Source organism: Salmo salar, chromosome ssa22 (assembly GCF_905237065.1).
Source record: "Salmo salar chromosome ssa22, Ssal_v3.1, whole genome shotgun sequence".
NCBI lineage: Eukaryota > Metazoa > Chordata > Actinopteri > Salmoniformes > Salmonidae > Salmo > Salmo salar.
Genome location: NC_059463.1, coordinates 56526274 through 56546617, shown reverse-complemented (window position 1 = coordinate 56546617; position 20344 = coordinate 56526274). Strand labels below are relative to the sequence as shown.

The following is a 20344-nucleotide window of genomic DNA, read 5'->3' as shown; positions in this document are numbered from 1 at the left end:
GGGCTTTTCAACTGGCTCCCCCGTAACGACATCCCTCGAATGCCCATCTACTAGCCTTCTAGATTCAGCCCGCTAGCTGTCTAGAGCACACCGGACTGTTGGCTGAAGAAGTCCATCAGCCAATTCTTTTGGGGCTACTATACCTATTTTGCAAATTGGCCTGGACCCTTTTACTACACGGAGCCCAAATAATCCATCACGACTGATCTGCCGACGTAACAGCACGAAGGGGCTACAACTGACTTCTTCCGTTGCGACATCCCTCGAATGCACATCTGCTAGCCCCGGCCCGCTAGCTGTCTGAATCGTCGTGTCTCCAGCTCGCCAGGCTACTCACTGGACCCAATGATGATCACCGGCTACGCATGCCTCTCCATAATGTCAATGTGCCTCGTCCATTGCTGTTTTGGTTAGTAATTATTGCCTTATTTCATTCATCTAACTATAACATTTTCCGACAAGATAGAACTGCCAAAGGAGGCGGAGTTGCAATCAACTGCAGCATTAGCCTGCAGAGGTCTGTCTTACTATCCAGGTCAAAGAATTTGACCTTGTACTTTTAAAAGTCAACCTTTCCAGAAACAAATCTCTCGCCATTGCCACTTGCTATAGACCACCTTCTGTGCCCTGGACACCATATGTGAACTGATTGCCCCCATCTATCTTCAGAGCTCGTGCTGTTAGGTGACCTATACTGGGATATGCTTAACCTGTTATGGCTAGGGGGCAGTATTTTCACGGCTGGATAAAAAACGTGCCCGACTTAATCTGGTTACCACTCCTACCCAGTAACTAGAATATGCATATACGTATTACATATGGATAGAAAACACCCTAAAGTTTCTAAAACTGTTTGAATGGTGTCTGTGAGTATAACAGAACTCATTTGGCAGGCAAAAACCTGACAAGGTTTCAGGCAGGAAGTGGGCTGTCTGACAAGGTGTCGTTCTTCTTGTCTCTGTTTATTGAAGAGTGAGGATCTTAGCTGTCCCGTGACACTTCCTACGGCTGCCATAGGGTCTCAGAAGGCGGTAAAAAGCTGAATCGTGGCTTTGCAGGCTCTGGCTGAAACAAAGTAGCGTGTTTGGGTAGTGGCTGGTTACAGTACTGTGAGACTCAGGCGCGTGCCCGCGTCGACCGAATGCTTTGTTTTCTTTCCTCTGTTTAGCTAAAAGGAGATTCCCGGTCGGAATATTATCGCATTATTATGGCATAAAAATGGATTTTAAACAGCGGTTGACATGCTTCGAAGTACGGTAATGGAATATTTCGATTTTTTTTGTCACGAATTGCGCCACGCCGCACGACCCTGATTTACCATTTCAGATAGTGTCTGGGACGCACGAATAAAACGCCGCTATTCGGATATAACGATGGATTATTTTGGACCAAACCAACATTTGTTATTGAAGTAGCAGTCCTGGGAGTGCATTCTGACGAAGACAACAAAAGGTAATGAAACTTTTATAATAGTAAAGCTGATATTGGTGAGTGCTAAACTTGCCGGGTGTCTAAATAGCTAGCCCGTGATGCCTGGGCTATGTACTTAGAATATTGCAAAATGTGCTTTCACCAAAAAGCTATTTTAAAATCGGACATATCGAGTGCATAGAGGAGGTCTGTATCTATAATTCTTAAAATAATTGTTATGCTTTTTGTGAACGTTTATCGTGAGTAATTTAGTAAAATGTTAGCGAATTCCCCGGAAGTTTGCGGGGGTATGCTAGTTCTGAATGTCACATGCTAATGTAAAAAGCTGTTTTTTGATATAAATATGAACTTGATTGAACAAAACATGCATGTATTGTATAACATAATGTCCTAGGGTTGTCATCTGATGAAGATCATCAAAGGTTAGTGTTGCATTTAGCTGTCTTCTAGGTTTTTGTGACATTATATGCTAGCATTTTAAAGACAAGACTCTCGTTAATCTAACCACACTGTCCGATTTCAAAAAGGCTTTACAACGAAAGCAAAACATTAGATTATGTCAGCAGAGTACCCAGCCAGAAATAATCAGACACCCATTTTTCAAGCTAGCATATAATGTCACAAAAACCCAGAAGACAGCTAAATGCAGCACTAACCTTTGATGATCTTCATCAGATGACAACCCTAGTACATTATGTTATACAATACATGCATGTTTTGTTCAATCAAGTTCATATTTATATCAAAAACCAGCTTTTTACATTAGCATGTGACATTCAGAACAAGCATACCCCCGCAAACTTCCGGTGAATTTACAAACAATTTACTAAATTACGTTAGCGTCCCACTCTATTCAACAGCCAGTGGAATCGCTGTGTATGTTCCGAACTAGCATACCCACCGAAAACTTCTGATGAATTTACTAAATTACTAATCATAAACGTTGACAAAATGCATAACAATTATTTTAAGAATTATAGATACAGAACTCCTCTATGCACTCGATATGTCCGATTTTAAAATAGCTTTTCGGTGAAAGCACATTTTGCAATATTCTAAGTAGATAGCCCGGCATCACAGGGCTAGCTATTTAGACACCCTGCAAGTTTAGCCTTCACCAACCTCCGATTTACTATTAGAAAAGTTTGATTACTTTTGGTGTTCTTCGTCAGAATGCACTCCCAGGACTTCTACTTCAATAACAAATGTTGGTTTGGTCCCAAATAATCCATAGTTATATCCAAACAGTGGCGTTTTGTTCGTATGCGTTCAAGACACTATCCGAAAAGAAGGGTGACGAGCACGACGCATTTCGTGACCAGAAAATTCTAAATATTCCATTACCGTACTTCGAAGCATGTCAACCACTGTTTACAATCAATTTTTATGCCATTTTTATCGTAAAAAAGCGATAATATTCCGACCGGGAATCTGCATTTAGCTAAAAAGACGAATGAAAATAAAGCACGGGGTCGACTCGTGCACGCGCCTAAGCCCATTGTCCTCTGATCGGCCACTTGCCAAAAGCGCAAATGTGTTTCAGCCTGGGGCTGCCTCGATATCATTCAGCTTTTTCCCGGGCTCTGAGAGCCTATGGGAGCCGTAGGAAGTGTCACGTTACAGAAAAGATCCTCAGTCTTCAATAAACAGAGACAAGAAGAACAAGATCTTGTCAGAGAGGGCACTTCCTGTAAAAATTCTTCTCAGGTTTTTGCCTGCCATATGAGTTCTGTTATACTCACAGACACCATTCAAACAGTTTTAGAAACTTTAGGGTGTTTCCTATCCAAAGCCAATAATTATATGCATTAAATCGGGTACGTTTTTTTATCCGGCCGTGTCAATACTGCCCCCTACCCCCAACAGGTTAACAAACAGATCACCGACCGTTTCGAATCCCACCGTAATTTCTCCGCTTATGCAATCTGGTTTCCGAGCTGGTCGTGGGTGTACCTCAGCCACGCTCAAGGTCCTAAAATATATCATAACCGCCATCGATTAGAGACAATACTGTGCAGCTGTATTCATCGACCTGGCCAAGGCTTTCGACTCTGTCAATCACCACATTCTTATCGGCAGACTCAACAACCTTGGTTTCTCAATTGACTGCCTAGCCTGGTTCACCAACTTCTTCTCAGACAGAGTTCAGTGGGTCAAATCGGAGGGCCTGTTGTCCGGACCTCTGGCAGTCTCTATGGGGGTGCCACAGGGTTCAATTCTCGGGCCGACTCTTTTCTCTGTATACATCAATGATGTTGCTCTTGCTGCTGGTGTTTCTCTGATCCACCTCTACGCAGATGACACCATTTTGTATACTTCTGGCCCTTCTTTGGACACTGTGTTAACTAACCTCCAGACGAGCTTCAATGCCATACAACTCTCCTTCCGTGGCCTCCAACTGCTCTTAAATGCAAGTAAAACTAAGTTTATGCTCTTCAACCGATCGCTGCCCACACCTGCCCGCCGGTACAGCATCACTACTATGGACGGTTCTGAATTAGAATATGTGGACAACTACAAATACCTAGGTGTCTGGTTAGACTGTGAACTCTCCTTCCAGACTCACATTAAGCCTCTCCAATGCAAAATTAAACCTAGAATCGGCTTCCTATTTCGCAACAAAGCATCCTTCACTCATGCTGCCAAACATACCCACGTAAAACTGACAATCCTACCTATCCTTGAAATCGGCGATGTCATTTACAAAATAGCCTCCAACACTCTACTCAACAAATTTATTGCAGTCTATCGCAGTGCCATCCGTTTTGTCACCAAAGCCCCATATACTAACCACCACTGCGACCTGCATGCTCTCGTAGGCTGGCCCTCGCTTCATATTCGTCGCCAAACCAGGTCATCTATAAGTCTTTGCTAGGTAAAGTGCCACCTTATCTCAGCTCACTGGTCACCATAGCAGCACCCACCCGTAGCACGAGCTCCAGCAGGTATATCTCACTGGTCACCCCCAAGGCCAATTCCTCCTTTGGCTAACTTTCCTTCCAGTTCTCTGCTGCCAATGACTGGAAGGAACTGCAAAAATGACTGAAGCTGGAGACTCATATCTCCCTCACTAACGTTAAGCATCAGCTGTCAGAGCAGCTCACAGATCACTGCACCTGTACGTAGCCCATCTGTAAATAGCCCATCCAACTACCTCATCCCCCATACTGTAATTTATTTTATTTATTTTGCTCCTTTGCACCCCAGTATCTCTACTTGCACACTCATCATATGCACATCTATTACTCTAGTGTTTATTTGCTGTACAGTAATTATTTAGCCACTATGGCCTATTTATTGCCTTACCTCCCTTATTCTACCTCGTTTGAACATGCAGTATATTGTATTATTGACTGCATGGTTGTTTATTCCATGTTTAACTCTGTGTTGTTGTTTGTGTCGCACTGCTTTGCTTTATCTTGGCCAGGTCGCAGTTGTAAATGAGAACTTGTTCTCAACTGGCCTACCTGGTTAAGTAACGGTGAAATAAAAAATGTAAAAAATGTAAAAAGTGATGAGATTGGAGGGCACTATGGTGTTGAAGGCTAAACCAATCACTGTTACATTGAACTGGTGTTATGAGAATTTTGTTCCCGATGTACATAAACTGAACTTCAATTAAACTACTCAGTCTGCACTCAGAGCACTCAGAGTTTGTAAGATTCTGGTTCAATGACACAGACGGAGGCCCAGCCTACAATAGTCAACAATGTTTATTCATGAGGGCTCTGAATATCATACAATGTACACAGCCTTTTATACCTAACCTTTGGTCATACCATATGTCATACCCCTTACAAATGCCCCTCCTCTTCTTTAACACTGTCAATGCTTATTTACAAGTCTTCTCCATCACATACATTGCTTATCATATCCTGCCCCATGTTACATAATCTACTGCAAGCCTAAAGGTTGGGAGACCTTCTTCCTGTTATCAGTTTCACAGTGGTCACAAGTTGTCTGCTGTCTGTTAACCTGTTCAGGTATAGGGGGCAGTATTTTCCCTTTTGGATGAAAAGCGTGCCCAGAGTAAACTGCCTAATACTCGGGCCCAGAGTCAAATATTTGCATATCATTAGTAGATTTGGATAGAAAACACTTTAAAGTTTCTAAAACTTTTTGAATGATGTCTTTGAATATAACAGAACTCATATGGCAGGCAAAAACCTAAGAGGTATCCAACCAGGAAGTGGGAACTCTGAGGCTTGTAGTCTTTTGAAATGATTGTCTATCCAAACTACAGTGTCTGTGATGTCATATTGCACTTCCTAAGGCTTCCACTAGATGTCAACAGTCATTAGAACCTTGTTTGAGGCTTCTACTATGCAATTTGATTGAATAACAACCGGAACAATAAGTGGTCTGGCTGGGGTCGCTTACTTACCTCATGCGCGGTCACGCAGGGCTAGCCATTTTTATTTTTCTTCTGTAATGAATACGCTAATGTCCGGTTGGAATATTATCAAATTTTTATGTTAAAAACACCCTAAAGATTGATTGTGAACATGGTTTGACATGTTTCTACAAACGCTAAGGGAACTTTATAACTTTTCGTCTATGATGGATGTACGCGCATCATGCCTTTTGGAATAGTGATCTGGACGCACGAACAAAATTGATTTATTTGGACATAAATGATGGACTTTATCGAACAAATGAAAATTTCTTGTGGAAGTGAGAGTCCTTCCGGGTGCATTCCGGCGAAGATCAGCAAAGGTAAGAAAATATATATAACAGTATTTTAGAGTTTTGACGACGCTGTGGCTTGACGGCTAACTGTATAGCTTGCATTGATGGCCGAGCTCTGTACTCAGAATATTGAACAATGTGCTTTCTCCGTAAAGCCTTTTTGAAATCGGACAATGTGGTTGGATTAAGGAGAGGTTTATCTTTCAAATGGTTTAAAATAGTTGTTTTGAATTTGGCGCCCTGATATTTCACTGGCTGTTGAATAGTGTGAACTGTGGGTGGGACGGTAGTGTCCCACGCAGCCCCGAGAAGTTAACATTTCCCCTTTTCCTTGAATGTCTTACTTCCATTGCCAAATAGTAAAGTCTTCGCTTGTCCTACGCACACACGTTTATAGAATTAGTCTTCTAATCATTCAGTTATACATTTTCGGAGTGGAATCATTTAGTCAAAACCTTAATCATATAAATTCCATTAACCTGTTGGGTCTAGGGGGCAGCATTTGCACGTCTGGATAAAAAAAATGTACCCGATTTAATCTGGTTACTAATCCTACCCAGTAACTAGAATATGCATATACTTATTATATATGGATAGAAAACACTCTAAAGTTTCCAAAACTGTTTGAATGGTGTCTGTGAGTATAACAGAACTCATTTGGCAGGCAAAACCCTGAGACATTTTCTGACAGGAAGTGGATACCTGATGTGTTGTATTGACTTTAAACCTATCCCATTGAAAAACACAGGGGTTTAGGAATATTTTGGCACTTCCTATTGCTTCCACTAGATGTCACCAGCCTTTACAAAGTGTTTTGAGTCTTCTGGAGGGAGATCTGACCGAACAAGAGCCATGGAACGATGATGTCCCATTAGACACCTGGCGCGCTAGTTCATGTTGGGTACCCTCGTTCCAATACGTTATAAAAGAGTATGCATTCGTCCACCTTGAATATTATTCATGTTCTGGTTAAAAAGGCCCTAATGATTTATGCTATACAACGTTTGACATGTTTGAACGAACGGAAATATATTTTTTCCCCTCGTTCATGACGAGAAGTCCGGCTGGCTTACATCATGTGCTAACGAGACGGAGATTTTTGGATTAAATGATGAGCTTTTTTGAACAAAACTACATTCGTTATGGACCTGTGATACCTGGAAGTGACATCTGATGAAGAGAATCAAAGGTAATGGATTATTTACATAGTATTTTCGATTTTAGATCTCCCCAACATGACGTCTAGTCTGTATCGCAACGCGTATTTTTCTGGGCGCAGTGCTCAGATTATTGCAAAGTGTGATTTCCCAGTAAGGTTATTTTTAAATCTGGCAAGTTGATTGCGTTCAAGAGATGTAAATCTATAATTCTTTAAATGACAATATAATATTTTACCAATTTTTTCTAATTTTAATTATTTAATTTGTTACGCTGACTTGACTGCCGGGTTATTGGAGGGAAACGATTTCCTCAACATCAATGCCATAGTAAAACGCTGTTTTTGGATATAAATATGAACTTGATAGAACTAAAAATGCATGCATTGTCTAACATAATGTCCTAGGAGTGTCATCTGATGGAGATTGTAAAAGGTTAGTGCATCATTTTAGCTGGTTTTATGGTTTTGGTGACCCTGTCTTTGACTTGACAAAACATTACACACAACTCTTGTAAATGTACTGTCCTAACATACTCTAAATTTATGCTTTCGCCGTAAAACCTTTTTGAAATCGTAAAACGTGGTTAGATTAAGGAGATGTTTATCTTTCAAATGGTGTAACATAGTTGTATTTTTGAAAAATTTGAATTTTGACATTTATTTGGATTCAAATTTGCCGCTCTTGAAATGCACCTGCTGTTGATGGAGTGCACCACGGGTGGCACGCTAGCGTCCCACCTAGCCCCAAGAGGTTAACCTGTCTGTGCTAGGGAGCAGTATTTTCACGGCCGGATGAAAAACGTACCCGATTTAACCTCTTACATCTAGACGTTCCGCTAGCGGAACACCTGCTCCAATATCCAATGATGGATGTGGCGCGAAATACAAACTCCTCTAAAATCCGAAAACTTCCATTTTTCAAACATATGACTATTTTACAGCATTTTAAAGACAAGACTCTCGTTAATCTAACCACACTGTCCGATTTCAAAAAGGCTTTACAGCGAAAGCAAAACATTAGATTATGTCAGCAGAGTACCCAGCCAGAAATAATCAGACACCCATTTTTCAAGCTAGCATATAATGTCACAAAAAACAAAACCACAGCTAAATGCAGCACTAACATTTGATGATCTTCATCAGATGACAACCCTAGGACATTATGTTATACAATGCATGCATGTTTTGTTCAATCAAGTTCATATTTATATCAAAAACCAGCTTTTTTACATTAGCATGTGACGTTCAGAACTAGCATACCCCCCGCAAACATCCGGTGAATTTACTAAATTACTCACGATAAACGTTCACAAAAAACATAACAATTATTTTAAGAATTATAGATACAGAACTCCTCTATGCACTCGATATGTCCGATTTTAAAATAGCTTTTCGGTGAAAGCACATTTTGCAATATTCTCAGTAGATAGCCCAGCCATCACGGCTAGCCATTTAGACACCGACCAAGTTTAGCCCTGACCAAACTCCGATTTACTATTACAAAAGTTTGATTACCTTTGTTGTCTTCGTCAGAATGCACTCCCAGGACTGCTACTTCAATAACAAATGTTGGTTTGGTCCAAAATAATCCATCGTTATATCCAAATAGCGGCGTTTTGTTCGTAGCGTTCAAGACACTATCCGAAGTGTAAATAAGGGTCACGAGCATGGCGCAATTCGTGACAAAAGATTTCTAAATATTTCATTACCGTACTTCGAAGCATGTCAACCGCTGTTTAAAATACATTTTTATGCCATTTTTCTCGTAAAAAAGCGATAATATTCGAACCGGGAATCTGCGTTTAGGTAAACAGACGAAAGAAAACATAGCATGGGGTCGACGTGGGCACGCGCCTGAGTCTCACAGTACTGTAACCAGCCACTATCCAAACGCGCTACTTTTTTTTCAGCCAGAGCCTGCAAAGCCACGATTCAGCTTTTTGCCGCCTTCTAAGAGCCCATGGGAGCCGTAGGAAGTGTCACGTAACAGCAGAGATCCTCTGTAATGGATAGAGATAATCAAGAAGGGCAAGAAATTGTCAGACAGGGCACTTCCTGTTTGGAATCTTCTCAGGTTTTGGCCTGCCAAATGAGTTCTGTTATACTCACAGACACCATTCAAACAGTTTTAGAAACTTTGGGGTGTTTTCTATCCAAAGCTAATAATTATATGCATATTCTAGTTTCTGGGCAGGAGTAATAATCAGATTAAATCGGGTACGTTTTTTATCCGGCTGTGAAAATACTTAAAAGTTTGATTACCTTTTGTTGTCTTCGTCAGAATGCACACCCAGGACTGCTACTTCAATAACAAATGTTGGTTTGGTCCAAAATAATCCATCGTTATATCCGAATAGCGGCGTTTTGTTCGTATGCGTTCCAGACACTATCCGAAATAGTAAAGAAGTGTCGCGCGCATGGCGCAATTCGTGACAATAAAATTCTAAATATTCCATTACCGTACTTCGAAGCATGTCAACCGCTGTTTAAAATCAATTTTTACGACATTTTTCTCGCAGAAAAGCGATAATATTCCGACAGGGAATCTCCTTTTCGGCAAACAGAGGAAAAAAATCCCAAAGGCGGGGGCGGTCGGGGTCACGCGCCTAAGCCCAGTGTCCCTTGATCGGCCACTTGAGAAAGGCGATAATGTGTTTCAGCCTGGGGCTGGAATGACGACATTCTGTTTTTTCCCGGGCTCTGAGCGCCTATGGACGACGTAGGAAGTGTCACGTTAGAGCAGAGATCCTTAGTAAATGATAGAGAGGGAAAAGAAGTTCAAGAAATGGTCAGACAGGCCACTTCCTGTAAAGGAATCTCCCAGGTTTTGACCTGCCATTTGAGTTCTGTTATACTCACAGACACCATTCAAACAGTTTTAGAAAATTTAGGGTGTTTTCTATCCATATGTAATAAGTATATGCATATTCTAGTTACTGGGTAGGATTGGTAACCAGATTAAATCGGGTATGTTTTTTATCCAGCCGTGTCAATACTGCCCCCTAGCCCTAACAGGTTAAACAATGGATGAGCTTTTCTTAGTAATCTACTTGAACCATTTAGGGTTCAAGTAAAACTCTTGAATTAGTCTTCCCTGTGGCTCAGTTGGTAGAGCATGGTGTTTGCAACGCCAGCATGGTGGGTTCGATTCCCACGGGGGGGCCTGTATGAAAAAAAAAAAATGCATGAAATGTATGCATTCACTACTGTAAGTCGCTCTGGATTTAAGCTTCTGCTAAATGACTAAAATGTAAATGTGAAATGAATAAGTGAAGATTTGAGAGGTTTAGTGCTTTATATTTAATAATCTCAACCCACCCAATTCATATTCATAATATATTACATTAGATCGTTCTTGAATAAGTTCAAGTTCTTGTTTTGTATCTCTGTAGTATTGTTTTTATTGCTATTTACCTTTACTATTAGTTCATGGGTTTTCTTTTAGCTAATGCTGACTATGGGGCATACAACCATTGAAGCTCTGCAGATTTGAGGATCCAGAATCAATTGTCCATTTATTTTGGTATCGATCTAAAACTGACCCTAGAAATAGTACTGTTGGAGAGCTGGAGAGACCGGGTCAGTCAATGTATTGCAACTCAGTCTGTAGATTCTATTTGACAGAAATTGTATGTTAATCACAACATCGTATGCTGCGTAGAAATCCCAAAAGGGTGGCCAGCAGAGACAGGTGGGATGGGCTAAGGAATTGGAGACAAGTGGGAGCGGAGTTGCTGGGCAAAGGATAGAATGACAGATGTAAAATAAATTCCATATAAAAGGTAAATACATTGACGGGCTGTGTTGATACAGTTGAGGTTGATGCCATGCAGGTGTTTGTACAAATGCACCAAGATGGACATGGTGCCATACATGCACTCAAACATTGTTGGCCTTGCTGTTATATTGTCCATGATGGTTTTCATTCATTGGTGGTTCATGTGGCAGGGCATGGATTGATTTTCGTTCTCAGGGTGGAATCTGATGGTTGAGGGGCAGCATCGGTGGGAGATCTGTCTACGTGCCCTTCAGCAGGGCGTTGACCCCGTTTGCCTCTGGATAAGAGGCTGTTAGATGACTGTGGTGTAGTTGGGCAGCATCACTGCATGTATATGTTTAAGAAATAGCCTCTAGCTTAATTTCCACATCACGGTAACATTTGGCTTATGATCTGATCAATAAGAGCCAATCACTTAATGATCAGGGTTTGTAGGGTCTACACATTGTATGTAATGTCTTAACCGTCCAGGTCTGCTTTGAGAACAGATTACCTGGTGACTTGGACAAGTAAGCCTGCTGATGTCATAAGTACTACCCGTCAGTGATTTGAGGGGCAGGTACAATTGATTTAAATTGTTTGACCATCCAGAGCACAATGAGTATTTTACAACTGCCTAAAGGTGGGCACAGAATACAGACAAAGGCACGTTAGCGCCAGGTACAAATTAGTCCGGTGAAAGGCGAGAATAAAGGACACACGTTCAGAAATATTCGTGTGACATTTAGTAACATACAAGAGGCAACCATTCTTGTCTTTCTGACACTTCATTTAATTCAGACCAACCACAGTTCAGAAATGCTTCAACACAAAATACACAGGTTTACAATGGTCATTGAAGTTGGAGGAAAACAGCACGACCTGATGAAGATATCCCAGAAGCCTTGTACATCTTCATGTTCCACAGGAAGATATCCTGCAAGGCATACTGTCAGCACCAGCATTCTAGTTCCCAGTCATGTGTGCATGCACATATGTAAAACTCACATTCAGTCACAGGTGTAAGCCACATCCAAGTACTTATAAGTTCCAACACAGGGGTCGCCGAACACGGAGTTGGATACCTCGACAATACACTGGCGCTCTCCGTCACACCTGCGTGTCAACAGGTACAGGTTAACACCACAGCCAATGAGTGCCTACAGGTAAATGCACACTGAAGGTTTCACTACCTTTCTGCCATTGTGCTGGTGCTGGATTGGCTGAGGCAGTTGGTGTTTTTGAGTTGTTCCTGTGGGCGCCCAATGGAACACACATCGTGTTGACGACGACCATAGTTGGCACGCTGAATATGGATCTCACCCCGATCTGAGGAAGAGAAAGAAGAAAAGGATGGCCAAATCTGGGTGTTTGTGTGGGCTAGTGACTAATATACGTCACCACATGATTATACCGTACAATAGTGCTAACCAGCTTACCACATAGTAGTTGGGAATCAGAGCCTTCACATACGATGCTGCTTACTGCAAGGACAACACAGGAGTTACACCACACTGGCCAGACAAATTAAGACATACATTAGCCTGGTGAAGTGTTAGGGATGGGCACTAACAGGGAATGTTGATTTCAGGTGCATTTTTTAAGTCATTTTAAACTTGTCGGCATGTACTAAAGTATAAAGGGCTATGCGCGTCATCTTTCACCGTTACCTTGTAGTTCCACTTCCTTATGAGCAGGTCTCAAAAGGCTAATATGTTAAGCAAACGGGCTGGCTAGACTGAAACTGGTGAAAAATAAAGTCAAACTGCTACACCAAATCTGCATTTCTTTGCCATGCTATGTGTCAGATTAGCTGTATACCCTACAAATCTGTGGGAGTAGTGCTAGCTAGTTACCGTTCACTGAAACATAGTCAGTCTTAAACCAGATTAAGTGCGCACAAGCATCAAATAAGCTTAAGCCACTTCCCGTCCGTGTTCTTGCTGGCTAATTGAGCTTGATATGTACATCTAAAAAGGAACAGCATATGAGACAAGTCAAAAAGGGTCAATGCAGATAGTCGGGGGTAGTCATTCAGGAGTTTTATGGCTTGGGGGAAGTAGAAGCTGTTCAGGTTCCAGACTTGGTGCATCCGTACCATTTGTCAGTGGCCAGTGTCATTGACAATGTAGGGCTTTCCGACATGTGTGGTGTCGAGATGCTGATGGCAGGGAGCGCGGCCTCAGTGATTTACTGGGCCGTACGCACTACCCTCTGGCATATGACCGCAACGTGCTACATACCTAGTGGTAATGCAGCCAGTCAAAAAGCTCTCAATGGTGCAGCTGTAGAATTGAGCAGCGGAAGGCTGATAGCAAATCCTTTTAGCCTCCTGGCAGGGAGGGGCTCGGCCCTCCGTTTCCTGTAGTCCACAATCAGTTCCTTTGTCGTCTTGGCACCACACTGCCAGGTCTCCGACCTCCCCTATAGGCTACGCTAACTAAAGTTGTTGCCGGCTACATTGTTCCATAACCACAGCTTGTGTGCTAGGGTTAGTTAGCAGGTGAGGGTGGCTTAAACATGGAGAAATAAATGCATGTATTTAACACTTTGTGGCCATAAAACAGAATTTAATAACAAAGCTGGTACCATAGGGGAACCAACCCATTCTATTCATCAGCAGAGTGCACGCTTTTACAAAAGAGTAAAATGGGTAGGAGTCATACCGATAGTACGTTGAATTAAATTATGGCTATTGGTGCCCACCACTAACTATTACTAGCACACATTCAGAGACTTACTTGTTTTGTGCTGTTGGACACAGGAGTATTTGGTGTCCAGGTACTTGTAAGTCCCAACACAGGGGTCCCCAAAAACCAAATTGGATGCCGGGACAACACACTGGCTCTTTCCATCGCACCTGGGTGTTTCAGAGACAGGTAGAGGTCATGAGTTCCCACAGGTAAACACTTCAGGTTCTAGTATCTTTTTACCATCTTGCTGGTGGTTGTTACCACTACGGCCAAGGAGTTCCTACAGGTAAACACCACTGGTTCTAGTACCTTTCTGCCATCTTGCTGGTGGAGGATTGGCTGAGGCAGTTGGTGTCGGTGAGTTGGTTATCGGGCGCCCAATGGAACACACATCGTGTTTACGACGACCATAGTTGGCACGCTTGATTTGAATCTTACCTCCATCTGAGGGAGATGGGGAAGAGAGACAAAGGAAAGGTGAGGGATGAAGGAGAGCTAAGACTGGTGTGGGCCAGTGACGCTAATCTACAGTAGAAAATATCATAGGTGACTATACAGTAGTGTTGAGTAGCTTACCACATTGCAAGAAAGCATCATGGCCTTCACACGTGATGCTGATTGCTGCCAGGACAAATAAACAGGAATTACACACCACTCACAGTAGCTTGGTTAAGTAGTATCATCATTATTACATACAGTACCTCCATCTGTTATTGTACAGCAAGCTGCAGCCAGCACTGAAACAACATCACACAGCTAGTTCAGCAACATTCCACATCATATGCACTTGGGCCATGAAGGTATACTCCAGCATTTGAGTTATACTTATTGTACTGTAGTCATCAAGTTCAGAATTTAGTCTCTTATACCATGCATGCAATGTCACAATTTGTTAGACAAATTTGTTTATAACAATAGAAATTGAATGTCCCTCAGGTCATATATGACACGTACTTCCATTACTCTCAAATACAAACATTTGGTCATTTATATTTAAATTCTAATCTGCATCAGATACAGATTTTGTATACTCACATGCAACCACTGTCAGTCTGACCATTTGCATGATGCCAGGTACAGGAGTGGTAGTAACAGAGAAAATGCAACTGATGCTAATTAGACACAATACACCTGGTATTTATGTTATGGGACATGTCTTAATTAACCCAGGTGTATCTATTTGTCTCCAGGTGCACCTCATTGCAATTAGTGGCCGGTGTTTGCTGGTCTATACCTGGCTATTTGTTCAGTCTCATGGAGTTAGATAGAGGACTCTGGATGGATAAAAATACATTTTGGCATTAACATTGCCATTGAGGGCGGAACATTTTAAAGTAGCCATCTAGGTGGAGCTTCTTCGTTAAGGAAGAATCACACGGGCCACGTTCAGTCGCAAAACCTTCGAGCATTGCAGATTTCCATGTCATGAATAGAGACAACGTATTTCCTTATTCTAAATGTCGGAGACATATTTGTTCAACATAGCATATTTTTATCTGAACCTTCCAAAACGTTGCATCCTGCTGAACGCACGTTATTATTCAATCCGGGTCATCAGGAGGGATCAGCCAATTAATTATACTCTTGAGCAAACATTGCATAACTGTAGGTGGCAGTAAATTGCCAGCTTTGCCTTCAAATAGTACCTTTTCAAACAACACACTCTGTGGTGGTGTGCAGCCTTTTAGATTGTTTGCCAACTCATAGAAATTATAGAAGAAAATTGACTACTTTAATAAAATGAATGTTGCCTCTATTGTCTCAAATGTAATTACATTTGTTATTTGATTGATGTCCGAGCGCTCACGAACGCCATAATATGACACAAATAAAGATGATATCCTGTGTCCATCTTTCTCTATGGTCAATTTCCCCATGATGTGTTGTTCTGGTGGCTATGTGTCCTCCTCCTCTCAACTTTCGATTCTCAGGGCTGCTGGACAGGTGCCTTGCCCTTCAACGTGCGAGCCCTTTGGGTGTTAAACTTATCAGGCTTCACCGCCGCGGTCCGGAAATGCTGGTCCCAGTGATTTTGTGCATTTATATGTTCCCAGTTGCCACTCCTGTGAAGGGAGACCACTGAGCTTGAAGGCAGTTTGGTGACCACAGAACCCACAGTACAGGTACTCTACTGTGAACATTATTAAAGTGAACCGTGTTGAATGACTATGTACAGTCGTGGCCAAAAGTTTTGTATGATTGCAATTTGCATATACTCCAGATCAGATGAATTGCAATTAATTGCAAAGTCCCTCTTTGCCATGCAAATGAACTGAATCCCCCAAAACATTTTCACTGCATTTCAGCCCTGCCACAAAAGGACCAGCTGATATCATGTCAGTGATTATCTCGTTAACACACGTGTGAGTGTTGACGAGGATAAGGCTGGAGATCACTCTTTCATGCTGATTGAGTTCGCATAACAGACTGGAAGCTTCAAAAGGAGGGTGGTGCTTGGAATCATTGTTCTTCCTCTGTCAACCATGCTTACCTGCAAGGAAACATGTGCCGTCATCAGTGCTTTGCACAAAAAGGGCTTCACAGGCAAGGATATTGCTGCCAGTAAGATTGCACCTAAATCAACCATTTATCGGATCATCAAGAACTTCAAGGAGAGCGGTTCAATTGTTGTGAAGAAGGCTTCCGGGCGCCCAAGAAAGTTCAGCAAGCACCAGGACCGTCTCCTAAAGTTGATTCAGCTGCTGGATCGGGGCACCATCAGTACAAAGCTTGCTCAGGAATGGCAGCAGGCAGGTGTGAGTGCATCTGGGGTAAAGTCATTTTCTCTGATGAATCCCGTTTCCGATTGTTTGGGGCATATGGAAAAAAGCTTGTCCAGAGAAGACAAGGTGAGCGCCACCATCAGTCCTGTGCCATGCCAACAGTAAAGCATCCTGAGACCATCCATGTGTGGGGTTGCTTCTCAGCCAAAGGAGTGGGCTCACACACAATTTTGCCTAAGAACGCAGCCATGAATAAAGAATGGAACCAACACATCTTCCGAGAGCAACTTCTCCCAACCATCCAGGAACAGTTTGGTGAAGAACAATGCCTTTTCCAGCATGATGGAGCACCTTACCATAAGGCAAAAGTGATAACTAAGTGGCTCGGCGAACAAAACATCGATATTTTGGAGATAGAAAACTTCTATCTCCAGTTTCTCAGTCTCTTGGTCACAGCTTTGATGCACCTGTACTTTCACCTCCTTCTAGATGGTAGCGGGGTGAACAGGCCATGGCTCCGAGTAACTTAAAGCTTTTCATCCTCTCCAGTGCGGCCCCGTAGACGTGGATGGGGACTAGCTCTCTGCTGTCTACTGTTGTCCACGATCATCTCATTTGTTTTGTTGACATTGAGGGAGAGGTTATTTTCCTGGCATCATTCCGTCAGGGCCCTCAACTCCTCACTGTAGGCCGTCTCGACATTGTTGGTAATCAAGCCTACCACTGTTGTCAGCAAACTTGATGATTGAGTTGCCACACAGTCATGGGTGAACAGGGAGTACAGGAGGAGGCTGAGCACACACCTTTGTGGGGCCCCAGTCTTGAGGATCAGCCTGGCGGAGGTGTTGTTGCCTACCTTCACACCTGAGGTCGGCCCGTCGGCCCAGCTGCACAGGGTGGGGTTGAGACCAAGGGCCTAAGCTTAGTGATGTGGTATGATTGCTATTTTCTTTCGTTTTTGAACCAGAAACCCCAACAGAAGCTAGCCAGCTAACTAGCTACTAGCTAGCAGTCAGCTAGCCACTGCTAGCGGTCACCAGCTACCTTTAGCCCAGAATACTCTTGCCAGTTTGCACAGCACGAATCAAACCAGAGCAAATCTGACTTATTTTTCTCCATATCTCCTAATTCCCACTTCAAGCTCTAAACCCTTTCAACTGGATCATCGCAGCTAGCTGCTATCCGATTGGCTTCTCCTGGCTAACATCTCTGTCCCGAAGCAAGCACCTATTAGCCTGGAGCTATTTCATGCTAGGCCCATCTCCCAGCTAGCTAAAGAAGTCCATCAGCCACTCCTTAGGCTTCAATACCTATTTTGCCAATTGGCCTAGACCCCTTTTATTGCCGATATGGAGCCCCGACGATCCTTCCCGACTGGACTACCGATGTAATCCGCCCGAGGGGCTTTTCAACTGGCTCCCCCGTAACGACATCCCTCGAATGCCCATCTACTAGCCTTCTAGATTCAGCCCGCTAGCTGTCTAGAGCACACCGGACTGTTGGCTGAAGAAGTCCATCAGCCAATTCTTTTGGGGCTACTATACCTATTTTGCAAATTGGCCTGGACCCTTTTACTACACGGAGCCCAAATAATCCATCACGACTGATCTGCCGACGTAACAGCACGAAGGGGCTACAACTGACTTCTTCCGTTGCGACATCCCTCGAATGCACATCTGCTAGCCTGCTAGCCCCGGCCCGCTAGCTGTCTGAATCGTCGTGTCTCCAGCTCGCCAGGCTACTCACTGGACCCAATGATGATCACTCGGCTACGCATGCCTCTCCATAATGTCAATGTGCCTCGTCCATTGCTGTTTTGGTTAGTAATTATTGCCTTATTTCATTCATCTAACTATAACATTTTCCGACAAGATAGAACTGCCAAAGGAGGCGGAGTTGCAATCAACTGCAGCATTAGCCTGCAGAGGTCTGTCTTACTATCCAGGTCAAAGAATTTGACCTTGTACTTTTAAAAGTCAACCTTTCCAGAAACAAATCTCTCGCCATTGCCACTTGCTATAGACCACCTTCTGTGCCCTGGACACCATATGTGAACTGATTGCCCCCCATCTATCTTCAGAGCTCGTGCTGTTAGGTGACCTATACTGGGATATGCTTAACCTGTTATGGCTAGGGGGCAGTATTTTCACGGCTGGATAAAAAACGTGCCCGATTTAATCTGGTTACCACTCCTACCCAGTAACTAGAATATGCATATACGTATTACATATGGATAGAAAACACCCTAAAGTTTCTAAAACTGTTTGAATGGTGTCTGTGAGTATAACAGAACTCATTTGGCAGGCAAAAACCTGACAAGGTTTCAGGCAGGAAGTGGGCTGTCTGACAAGGTGTCGTTCTTCTTGTCTCTGTTTATTGAAGAGTGAGGATCTTAGCTGTCCCGTGACACTTCCTACGGCTGCCATAGGGTCTCAGAAGGCGGTAAAAAGCTGAATCGTGGCTTTGCAGGCTCTGGCTGAAACAAAGTAGCGTGTTTGGGTAGTGGCTGGTTACAGTACTGTGAGACTCAGGCGCGTGCCCGCGTCGACCGAATGCTTTGTTTTCTTTCCTCTGTTTAGCTAAAAGGAGATTCCCGGTCGGAATATTATCGCATTATTATGGCATAAAAATGGATTTTAAACAGCGGTTGACATGCTTCGAAAGTACGGTAATGGAATATTTCGATTTTTTTTGTCACGAATTGCGCCACGCCGCACGACCCTGATTTACCATTTCAGATAGTGTCTGGGACGCACGAATAAAACGCCGCTATTCGGATATAACGATGGATTATTTTGGACCAAACCAACATTTGTTATTGAAGTAGCAGTCCTGGGAGTGCATTCTGACGAAGACAACAAAAGGTAATGAAACTTTTATAATAGTAAAGCTGATATTGGTGAGTGCTAAACTTGCCGGGTGTCTAAATAGCTAGCCCGTGATGCCTGGGCTATGTACTTAGAATATTGCAAAATGTGCTTTCACCAAAAAGCTATTTTAAAATCGGACATATCGAGTGCATAGAGGAGGTCTGTATCTATAATTCTTAAAATAATTGTTATGCTTTTTGTGAACGTTTATCGTGAGTAATTTAGTAAAATGTTAGCGAATTCCCCGGAAGTTTGCGGGGGGTATGCTAGTTCTGAATGTCACATGCTAATGTAAAAAGCTGTTTTTTGATATAAATATGAACTTGATTGAACAAAACATGCATGTATTGTATAACATAATGTCCTAGGGTTGTCATCTGATGAAGATCATCAAAGGTTAGTGTTGCATTTAGCTGTCTTCTAGGTTTTTGTGACATTATATGCTAGCATTTTAAAGACAAGACTCTCGTTAATCTAACCACACTGTCCGATTTCAAAAAGGCTTTACAACGAAAGCAAAACATTAGATTATGTCAGCAGAGTACCCAGCCAGAAATAATCAGACACCCATTTTTCAAGCTAGCATATAATGTCACAAAAACCCAGAAGACAGCTAAATGCAGCACTAACCTTTGATGATCTTCATCAGATGACAACCCTAGTACATTATGTTATACAATACATGCATGTTTTGTTCAATCAAGTTCATATTTATATCAAAAACCAGCTTTTTACATTAGCATGTGACGTTCAGAACAAGCATACCCCCGCAAACTTCCGGTGAATTTACAAACAATTTACTAAATTACGTTAGCGTCCCACTCTATTCAACAGCCAGTGGAATCGCTGTGTATGTTCCGAACTAGCATACCCACCGAAAACTTCTGATGAATTTACTAAATTACTAATCATAAACGTTGACAAAATGCATAACAATTATTTTAAGAATTATAGATACAGAACTCCTCTATGCACTCGATATGTCCGATTTTAAAATAGCTTTTCGGTGAAAGCACATTTTG

At 42.5% G+C, this 20344-nt stretch overlaps 1 long non-coding RNA gene and 1 pseudogene across 3 annotated transcripts in view; one reads left to right on the top strand and one right to left on the bottom strand.

Moving 5' to 3' along the window:
- LOC123729701 (uncharacterized) overlaps positions 1-20344 on the top strand; it is a 51109-nt gene that overhangs the window by 16466 nt on the left and 14299 nt on the right. The window lies entirely within an intron of this gene.
- Positions 11812-14861, bottom strand: LOC123729697 (L-rhamnose-binding lectin CSL3-like; annotated as a pseudogene). The gene is made up of 9 exons (XR_006761390.1): positions 14765-14861; positions 14431-14466; positions 14306-14350; positions 14039-14173; positions 13778-13896; positions 12476-12520; positions 12230-12365; positions 12045-12152; positions 11812-11973 (listed from the first exon to the last, which is right to left on the bottom strand). The product of XR_006761390.1 is annotated as an L-rhamnose-binding lectin CSL3-like (transcript).